A 10493-nucleotide genomic window follows, 5' to 3' on the forward strand; every position below is an offset into this window, starting at 1 on the left:
ACGAGGGGCATGTCTTACTACCTACTTATTCGTAGCATTCTCCTAGCTATCAAGAAATAGTATCGAGACTAGTAGGGATAAGTACGTAATCGTAGAAGTACGCTACTGAATGAATTTCACAAAGACCTGCCTAAAAACGGGAATTTCGAATAGGAAACGCCTTTGGATGAAAAATTACCCTACAGCACTTAATTAGAATCAACAAAACAAATTACGTAACAACGCTCGCTTGAAAATTGCTGCTAAAATGTCAGCTATAATTTACGCTTTTATCATGATAATGGTTTTACGATTAATAAAAAAACACCAGTTTGCCGGTGTGTCAGACGGAAGTTATGTAGATAATCTAAGAATCGTTTTATTGCCATCAAATGCACAAGCATCTGGCCCACATGGTGGTGAGTGACCATCGTCATTTATGAATGTCAGGCAACATTAGGAATGCATTTTCTATCGATACCTTAGAAGTTGTGGGACCCTATCTAGTCTCCTAACTGGATCCTCTTTATTGTATTAATTTTAATAAAAAAAAAAGTTTCTTTTTTGCTAAAAATATTACACAAACATATGCGAGAGACCTGAGGTTATTGCAATTATATTTGAACTAAGCACAATAAAAATGTATGAAATAAAAATAAAGCATTGTATATAGTTACAAACATCCTATTTCTTTCTATTCTTCAAATTGCATTTCTACTTGGAGGGTAGGAAAGTTATATCACTAATACAAATGAGACCTCAATCTATGTTCCAAGATCTATATTGCAGCATTCAACTGATGGTATCTCTCTGATCATCACCAGCATTCACACACAATGCATATAAAAATACTGTGTTATTATCGATACTGACGTGATTATTATGATAACTATGGAAGTAATATCTACTGAATGAATTAACACTACTGATTATCAGATATTACAAAAAATGCACCTTCTCTTAGCACGAAGGTTAATAATGGAGAGTATGTAAATTAGTGTAATAATTACTAATTGTCTATGTTAGCAACTATATAATGCGTGTGATAATTTATGCTCCAGTACCAACATAGTTTTCTTGCTGTCTTAAGAGAACAAATTTATATTTTAAATTGTGTCATTGTTTCTTTATCATTCTCTATTAAGTTCTATTATTTTAATGTCAATAAGTTTGGTTTACATGATGATGCAAGGTTTTTAATTTCTTAGAAAACAGGGAATGCTGGAGCGACAGCCACACACCTCCTACCTTAGTGCACAGTTAGAATGAAAATTATAGTTTTTTTTTCAAGTGAGTGTTGAGATGACGGCTGATAGAAGAGAATGGAATAGAAAAATTAACTGTACTGACCCCACCTGGTGGGATAAGGTTATAGTGTGAGATAAAGTGAAGTGGGATAAACAAGTTTTTTTTTTTTTTCAATCTTTACTATATTGTTAAATGGATTTGAATGATATTTTGCATAAATATATTTCATAACCTGGATTAACATATAGGATACATTTTATCAAGGTAAATTACATGGTAACAATATATCTGCTGTATGTAAATGTCTGTTCACCGGCCCCTCACTTTACATTCTTCAAACTGACTTTATACTGGGAAAATGCTGTCTCATTCTTTTTGAATTCCAAATTTATTTGGGTTGAAACCATAGGCACTAGTTATCAATAATATCTTGAGCTAACATTTTAACAGGATAATCATTGTAAAGTTATCAGTCTAAAGCTCATACATTTACAGTATTTATCTAATCATCATATTTATCTACATTTATGAAATCATTTACAGGCTTCATGCCTAAGCAGGTTGGATGCCCACTAACTGTTATAGTGTGATGTAACTTGTCATGTTTTTAGATTAGAATTTAAATTAAAAGCCTAGTTTTAATCAATGAGCTTGCAATAAGACAATTTTCAGAAACTCAATGAAATAGGAAAACTGGCAAAAAAACCTGTCAAATAAAGCTAAAGTAGTCAAAAATGAAGATAAAAATAGTAGTTAAAATATAGAACAATGGGGACTTTAAATCAATTCAGTACGCAAGAAAATAATTTGGAGATCAAAATGCAAATTTTTTGACCTTTTACAGAAACATGAATTAATAAAATTTTTGTAATTTTGATTTATATGGACCTGCACACAATCACCAACTAGATTGTATCATTAATAATAGTATTTAATCATATAGCTACAACATTCTAATTGTAACGAAATAAATCAAATTTAAAAAAAAATTCTTAGTAGAAACCACCAAAAACATTTTATATTTACGAAATAATGCCAGTATTCATAAATTATATTCCAACACTTTTTTGTGAAAATAAACAACAAACAAAAATATTAATGTTTGAAAGATTGAATGGTATTTGTTAAATTGATTTAAAATGTCTAATTCCTTCATTCATTTCTGTATGTTAAATTTATTAATTACTAAAAAACTACCTTTGTCTCGACCGGAAAACCCGTTGATACAAATTCACAATTATTGACACTGTTACTACACAAAACTCACGCTTTATCGTTTCATACACGTATTTTTAGTCCAATGTTATTCAATGAGCGAACTGTTTACACTGAAATCATTTGTTACCTACTTTTTGTCAAACAAGTGCATTATAGTCGGATTTTTAATTAGACGAAGCCAGCTGACAGTAGCTAATGTCACTTTGTAAAATAATGTTGCTATATTTAAAGTAATAGTGATGCGTTCAGTTCTCGTTCAATCACATAAATGAACAATGAGTGTGAAGAGTTAATCATTAATTTCAAACTATAAAAGAATATTATTTATATTTTACAATAAAATTGTATTAAAGTGATCCAATATAATAATATGTTACTAGTAGTATATAACTACAATCAGTTTTTTTATTTTCATTACCTATGTACCTATAATTGTTATATTTTATACATCTATAGTTTCAACTATATGATGCATTGGAAATAGGACAGTCTTACAAGCTTCCTCGCAATGTTTTTCTTAATGTTTAAAACACTCGGTATTCAGTACAGGTAGATACCATAGGAACATAATGTTTCGTCGAAAACTCGTTGGTATGTACAAAGCACGGCTAAAATTCGAACCCCGTGCCCGATATCGGCAGTTCGGCACACTAACTATTCACTAGACAATCGAGGCAATTTCATTAATTCAGGAGTTTTTTCAATCGTTCACTTTGTCACAACACTATTTTTATTTCATCAAAAACTGACAACACAGTAAACGTCAGTTTACTTCGTCTAATAAAAAATCCGACTATAGATTTGCCTCGTATTTTGTGTTTCAAACATGACAGAATTGTCATGTCTATTCGCATTTCGCTGTTTTATCTGCTGTTTGATGTTGATAGAATAGATCACTAGGTTGAAGTTGACACTTGACATTCCTGGCTTCTTGGAGTTATGAAATATACAAGCAAAGGGAAAGTAGTGCATTCAGTCGAGTTTTTTAATATTTTTTGATGGCAAATGGCTTCTTATGATGCAATTGTTGGCGTTTGTAAAAATGCAAATTTTATTAAGCTGCCATTCTGTATATGTATGAACGAAACGAAAATAAATGAAGTAAAATGAGACGAGATCAGATTGAATGAAATGATGTTTCAGTAAGATTTCAGTGGGTTTTCTTTAAAAACTCTTTGAAATAACGTCCGTAAATTTTATTGTAATTTTTTACACTTCTGCACTTCTCACACATGTTAAAAGCATAATAATTGATCATTACACACTGAAACATGACAAAATACTAAATTAACAAAATAAAACAATTCACGCAACTAGGCTCCACGCATTTCGCCAAAAAGAAAAGAATGACTTTGGTGATGTAAGGTCAAAGCAGTTGAGGCTTCGACAGCTATTTACTATAGCTGTCGAAGCTTTGACATTATAGCATAGACCTAAATAGTATACTTCAGTGCATTATAGCCCACTTCGCTAAAGCGGCACGACACGAGAGCCCTCTCATCGTGGCCGCCGGTAACTACATTCACGATCCTGCGGACAGAATGGAAAGCAGTCGACGTCGCCCCAAACACGTCATTTCGGATCCTCCCGATCCACTAACGGTGCTTTTAGGTACCTCAAGCACCGGTCATCGTTCTCGTCGAACTCGTCGCATGCGACGAAGGGCTCGACGAGTAAATTAACCCTCAGACACAGCAAACTGAGTTTCTCGACGGATCTTCTCAGTGGGTCGCGATTCCGATCCGGTGGTAGATTCTGCGAAGCACGGCTCTTGCTAGGGTTCGTATTAGCAATGTCATCAGATTTGAGCCCCGTGAGCTCACCCACTAGATAAGGCGACGTTGAAATAGCCTCTCAAGGCTATCAGCTTAGGTATGAAAAAAAATAATAAAAAAAAAAGCGTTATAGCATATACTTATACTTCAGTGCATTGTAGACGATATTATGTTATAGACAATTTTGATTAAGGGAGACAATTTCGATCGCAAAGTCGCCTGTCGGACGTATTAAGTTGTATAAAATAAAATAATTTTTTTTAGGTAAAACGATCACGGTATGCTTGTATCGGGCGATGCGACTATTTCGGTGTTCTTAACTCTGAGATAAATACATTTTTTTAATAAAGCGCCTTTGAAGCTTAAGGAAGAACATTGGGTAATAAAACGAAACAGGGAATTAAAATAGAGTTTCATAGGAAGCATGAGGCCTCACGGCTATGTCATCTTGGATATTTTGGCCGCCAAGCCAGCGTTCTGGCTTAAAGAGTAGAATAGACTTAAAAAAAAAACAAGTAAATTAATTAATGTAGGTAATTAAATTAAACATTCTTCCTCCTTACAGCAAACGCTGTACTCTCAAAATGGTAGTCTAGACAAAAACGCAGCAAAAGTGTTTTTAGATGGAATATAAGCCCTGTGTATTCTTCTAGCACATATGTACATATTTTACGCTGTAGGCCTGGTTACCAAAAGTAATATTTTCAAGCAACTACGTTTCTTGTTGATTAAGACACATGTACAAAAAGTAGAAAAACAATGTATTTTTTGTGCATACAAAGTGAATATGTCTCCCGAACCTCCTTCCTATCTAACCCCCTATTTTCAATATCTTCACCCCAGCCATGAGCGCGCCCTACGTTCTCTCCATAGCTTAATAATTCGTTGTCCACACATAGTTCATAACTAGAACTATGTGTGGACAACGAATTATTAATTATATTATTTATATTAATAATTATTTTCGTAACTCTTTCGTAGTGCAGTTTGTTCTGCTATGGAATGCGTTTCTTCCCGAGATCAGGACTTACTAACCGGTGCACGTTCAAGTTAAGGGTTCGGCGAATACTGTTGGAAAAGTTACGGCCTGGCCACAGGGATCGGCGGTGCGAACAGCGAAGCGGTGGACGAGGCGACCATTCGCGCAGCACCGTTTGCAGGCCACGGGTACTCACGTTCGCCGCCGCGACTAGTAAGGAAGTCCGACAGCGAAATGTCTATATCGAAATTATCTCGATATTGCTTACAAATTAATAGTTTTTTGGTTCAGGACCTATTATTTGGAAAAGATTGTGAAGTACATGATTTGAATAAGAATCGGAGTATACCTATAGATGGAGAATTCCACAAGAAGTACGAGAAATACTTTGGGTGGCTAGACTTCCAAATAGCTGGTCTAGCTAATATTTCAGCTATATATTTTTTTTATTGCTTAGATGGGTGGATGAGCTCACAGTCCACCTTGTGTTAACTGATTACTGAAGCCCATAGACATCCACAACGTAAATGCGCCACCCACCTTGAGATATAAGTTCTAAGGTCTCAAGTATAGTTACAATGGCTGCCCCACCCTTCAAACCGAAACGCATTACTACTTCACGGCAGAAACAGGCAGGGTGGTGGTACCCACCCGCGCGGACTCACAAGATGTCCTACCCCCAGTAATTACGCAAATTATAATTTTGAGGGTTTCATTTTTATTACACGATGTTATTCCTTCACCGTGGAAATCAATCGTGAACATTAAAATTTGTTGAGTACGTATTTCATTACAAAAATTGGACGTCTTATCCGTTCGGCCACGACGAGTTTAAAAATATTAAAAAAAAAATTAATAAAAAATATAAAATAAAAAAATTTCGGCGTTCATTTTTCGCGGCGAAAACAACTAAACTCATTTAATCACTGCACTATTCGCCGCGACTACCGCTCGACTCCGTGGCTTGCGCCGTCCTTATTCATGCATTTGTTTTGCTCGCCCGCCGCATCGTAAGTCGCCCGCGCGATTCGCTCGGTACATTCCGCCGGTCGCTTCGCCGGTCGCCGGTGCGCGTGGCTTGTTAGGTACATTTCTATGCTCTTATTTTAGTCGCTAGACGCTTCGCCGTTCGCACCGCGCGAATATTCGTATCGGCGAATGTCCCGTGGCCAGGCTGTTAACGTAATCGTCATGAACTTATTAAGATGAAGTTATTTGTTATGTGAATTTATTAATATATTCCTTTTAATAATGTACCTATAAACTATTATATGTATATATGTATATATTTAAGTATATATGTATGTATTTATGAATATATTTGTAATTTAATATAAATTTCATTGCACCTACCACTATTTACTCCGCACTATCTTTGTTTGACTGGTAGAGAATGTCTTAGGTATTAAGTCCGCCACTGTAAATTTTCCATAATAAATAAATTAATAAATAAAATATCCCAAAATGGTCGATTTGGAAGTGCTTCTTCCTGGTCTTCGGAGCGTTGGCACAGAGTTGGTAAACGACTGTGAGTGAACATTGGCATTATATTTCAATGCAATTACATGAGTTTATAGTTAGTTTTTTGAAAATTCAGTCAAGTCTTTCTTTATGAGCAAAACGAACGCCGCTATAGAAGAACTCAGACTCTAGTTTTGAAACGACGGGTGACGATCTTATTGGTTATTAAGGGTGCGACAAAGTAACGCCACTTAGACCATGAGTCTTTTCTGTAAAAACACAAATTATTCAGACATCTGGAAGTCATCATCATCATAGTCGGTTAATCTTGACAGAGCAGTGGTGGTCATGTGGAATCCGTGTTTATTAAAGTCATGACAGCTGTTCTCCATAGTTCACAAACTGAGGCTTGGCGCACCGACTCGTTAAGTCGGGTTTGGGTTTGGGGGCCCAACGCATGGGGCTTCGTCCACCAGAACTTTTACCATTAACCCTACCCTGAACAACAAAGTATTGATTACAAAGCTTAGTACATTAACATGGGGCCTAACTAACGTATCTTAGAAGATATGCGTTCAATGACAGCGAAGTAAGATCAATACGCCCTTAAAACCGGTTCCCTAGCAACAGTTTACATACAGTATCTTGTACCAAAGGGCTGTAATACCGCAATAAATCACATGTTATATGTATATTTGTGGCTGTCTGACAAAGGCTCGTTGCTAGTAATGTGAGTATGAATATGTATTGTGTTTACATGACGAGGGCTTAAAGGTACGCGACCTGTTTAAAGCACGTCGACAATGAATGGTTTTCAGATGATCTGTAGGTTAATAAATTCAATATGTTTTCTCTTAAAATCAATTTTGGTGTATTATAGTCGATTGTTTTCGTATAATGACTTTCACGATGAAGGACTAATGCCAAGTAATTAAAAATGAAACACTTAAGAAAATATAAATTTGCGTAATTACTGTTGATAGGACATATTTTAGGTGCGCACGGGTATGTAGGTACCATCATTCTTGGTTTTGTGTTTGTATTACGGAACTAAGGATTAGTGTCCAGGGCGGAGAAATTTCCAAACAGCGGGAATACCGGATGCGAATGCGAAAAAAAAAATTTCTATGCCTCACCTTACCGAAATGGCTTTGAGCAGTTCATTGAGAGTAACAATTAAAAAAAAATCGCGCTTTAGACTCCGGCATAAAAAGTTTTAATTTTGACAATAGGTTATGGCACCTTAAAAAAAAAACCTTAAAAAAAACCCTCGAGGGGTTATGCTAGATTAACAGAACGAGTACTGTGAGCTCACGGGGCTGTAACCTGAGGACGTTGCTAACACTAGCCCTAGCAAGAGCCGTGCTTCGCAGAATCTACCACCGGATCAGAAACGCGACCCACTGAGAAGATCCGGCGAGAAGCTCAGTGGGCTGCTTCGGATCTTTAGTCGATTTGTGTTATATAGATTTTTTTATTGCTCCTGTAGGCAGATGAGCAAAGAGCCCACCTGCTGGGAAATGGTTACCGTCGCCCATGGACTTCAGAAATGCCAGAAGCAGAGCCAAACCGCTACCTACAAAGCAATATAAGTAATGGACGTCTGTAACGAGGCGTCTTTGTATTCATATCTCCACACGCCATTGCATGTGCGAGCGGCACTTGGAGATGAGGAGGAGGCGATGTGAAATGACAAAGATCCTCAAACAACATTTGTGTCGTTGATAAGCGTTGGCCCTCTCTTAAATAGTAAAATAACACCGTGAACATTACTTAATTATATAGTTATATAATTATATAGTTAAGATGCAATATGGGGCGGTATCTTTAATGATGCCCAGTGTAGTATTGAAGGTAAGTTCAGCTCCTGCATCTGCGACAGAATCATTGCAAACTGAAATTAATTTGGATATCTTCCTACAACCATTAAAGATAACCCCAAAATCTCTTCTAAATTTATACCTACTTCTCGCTCCACTAATTATAGTTAAAAAGTATCATTATACCTATATACTTAGATCCTATAGGTTTTTGACGGTAAAAATCGAACGTACAGAATGCATGTTAGGTTGCGTGCTCGTGTCTTTCTTATTATGCTAATCATATGAGATGCTGATATAAATAAAAATATGAATTTTAAGGTTATGCTATGCAAGTATAGATATAATGAGAAAAGATTTACCTTCGTAATTTTTCGGAAAAGTTCGTATTTATCGTGCTCTCTCAAATAGCTTCAGTGCAATGACACTATTCATTTTGACATTTGACACTAAACAATAACTTTCCATAATAATGGATATGAACATGTCACTCATTCAATACGATCATTCATTGACAGTTCGGTTGTCATCGTATTCCGACAAAGATCCGAGTTTTTCCGAAGGAAAATAATTTCTCACTACATCTATAGCTATTTTTTTATTATTGCTTAGATGTGTGGGTGAGCTTACGGTCCACCGGTAATACCAAATGGGCTTTAAGCTAACTACAGTCCCTTTACGGCTATAATTCTTAATAGCACCATAAACCACATTTCCAACACAACATCTATCGTGGAATCACAAAGAAATAGGAGCAAGTCGTGAAAACTTAGGAATTGGCTTTTAATGGCTTAGTTAGCATAAAACGGTGATTAAGTGGTAAGTTATCACGTGGTAATTGTCGGGCGGTGCGAGGTACGGACCGTCGGGAATTAGGGTAGCTGTAAGAGGCCGTATTTCTGAGACAATCACTATGCCTGTCTGACAGTAAGCATTATAAAGAATTGCTTGAGATGAACGCGTCGTTTCCAGTTTGAGATCGCATCATCGGCTGTCTGATTTTACTGGTGGTAGGACCTCTTGTGAGTCCGCGCCGGTAGGTACCACCGCCCTGCCTATTTCTGCCATGAAGCAGTAATGCGTTTCGGTCAAAAGGGTGGGGCGCCGTTGTAACTATACTGAGATTTTAGAACTTATATCTCAAGGTGGGTGGCGCATTTACGTTGTAGATGTCTATGGACTCCAGTAACCACTTAACATCAGGTGGGCTGTAAGCTCGTCCACGCATCTAAGCAATAAAAATAAAATAAAAATGTCATTCTTACTTCATGGGCCCTTGCGCTCACCGGTTCAAGTGGTGGCTTTACTAGTTGTAGTCCGTGCTATCCTCCTACACGAGTAGATACCGCCATCCCAACTCTTCCGCGATTTAGTCAGTGGGGCAGCCTAATACGATATCTACAACTGAGACTTTGGTATGATGTATCAAGATGGATGAGGACCTTCACGTTATGATTCTCAGCTCCAGTAATCACGTTACACCAGGTGGATAGTAAGCTCGGTCACTGATTTAAGCAATAAAGGTAGTTGTAATTACTTCTACATGGAATATTGTTCACATATTGTCCATTTTCAACGAAATGTGATTTTGCGTAATGCATACAAAATCTAACGTACACAATACCTGATTTGAAGCAGATAAAGTATAAACTGTCCACAAAGCTGTCCGTCAAAAGACAAAGTCCTTAAAACTCTTGGCTACCCTATTAGAAAGGGAATGCAATCGACAACCACATCGCAAATTCGCTGAAAGTTAATCGCAGCGAAAACAGAACACAAACTGCTGGCGCAGTTCTGTTCGATGTTTTCGCAAGGACTTGAAAGGAAGCTTGGTAATTTAGGAGATCATTAATACTAAAATGTGAGTCTCCAGTCATTATTCAAGTCATTAATGTTCCATCCGTCCATGGGATAGCATCCGGCTTGGTACAACAATTTCGTCCTAATTCTGCTTTGGTGCAATCCTATCTTTCGGCTTGAAGAGTACTTACTCCTTTATCTTTGAGTTGGGAT

General features: G+C 36.8%; 1 protein-coding gene and 1 long non-coding RNA gene across 2 annotated transcripts in view; both read right to left on the reverse strand.

The window, feature by feature from the left end:
- The window catches only part of LOC114247480 (uncharacterized), a 77162-nt gene extending 74380 nt beyond the window's left edge, over window positions 1–2782 (reverse strand). Inside the window, exon 1 of the mRNA XM_089727932.1 lies at window positions 2425–2782. The gene's annotated coding sequence lies outside the window, so the exon portion shown is untranslated. The remainder of the gene's footprint in view (window positions 1–2424) is intronic.
- Window positions 1–10493, reverse strand: part of LOC149503039 (uncharacterized) — a 238790-nt gene that overhangs the window by 74380 nt on the left and 153917 nt on the right. The gene's annotated exons all lie outside the window — the stretch shown is intronic.

Source organism: Bombyx mandarina, chromosome 05, assembly GCF_030267445.1.
Source record: "Bombyx mandarina strain Sakado chromosome 05, ASM3026744v2".
Classification (NCBI taxonomy): Eukaryota; Metazoa; Arthropoda; class Insecta; order Lepidoptera; family Bombycidae; genus Bombyx; species Bombyx mandarina.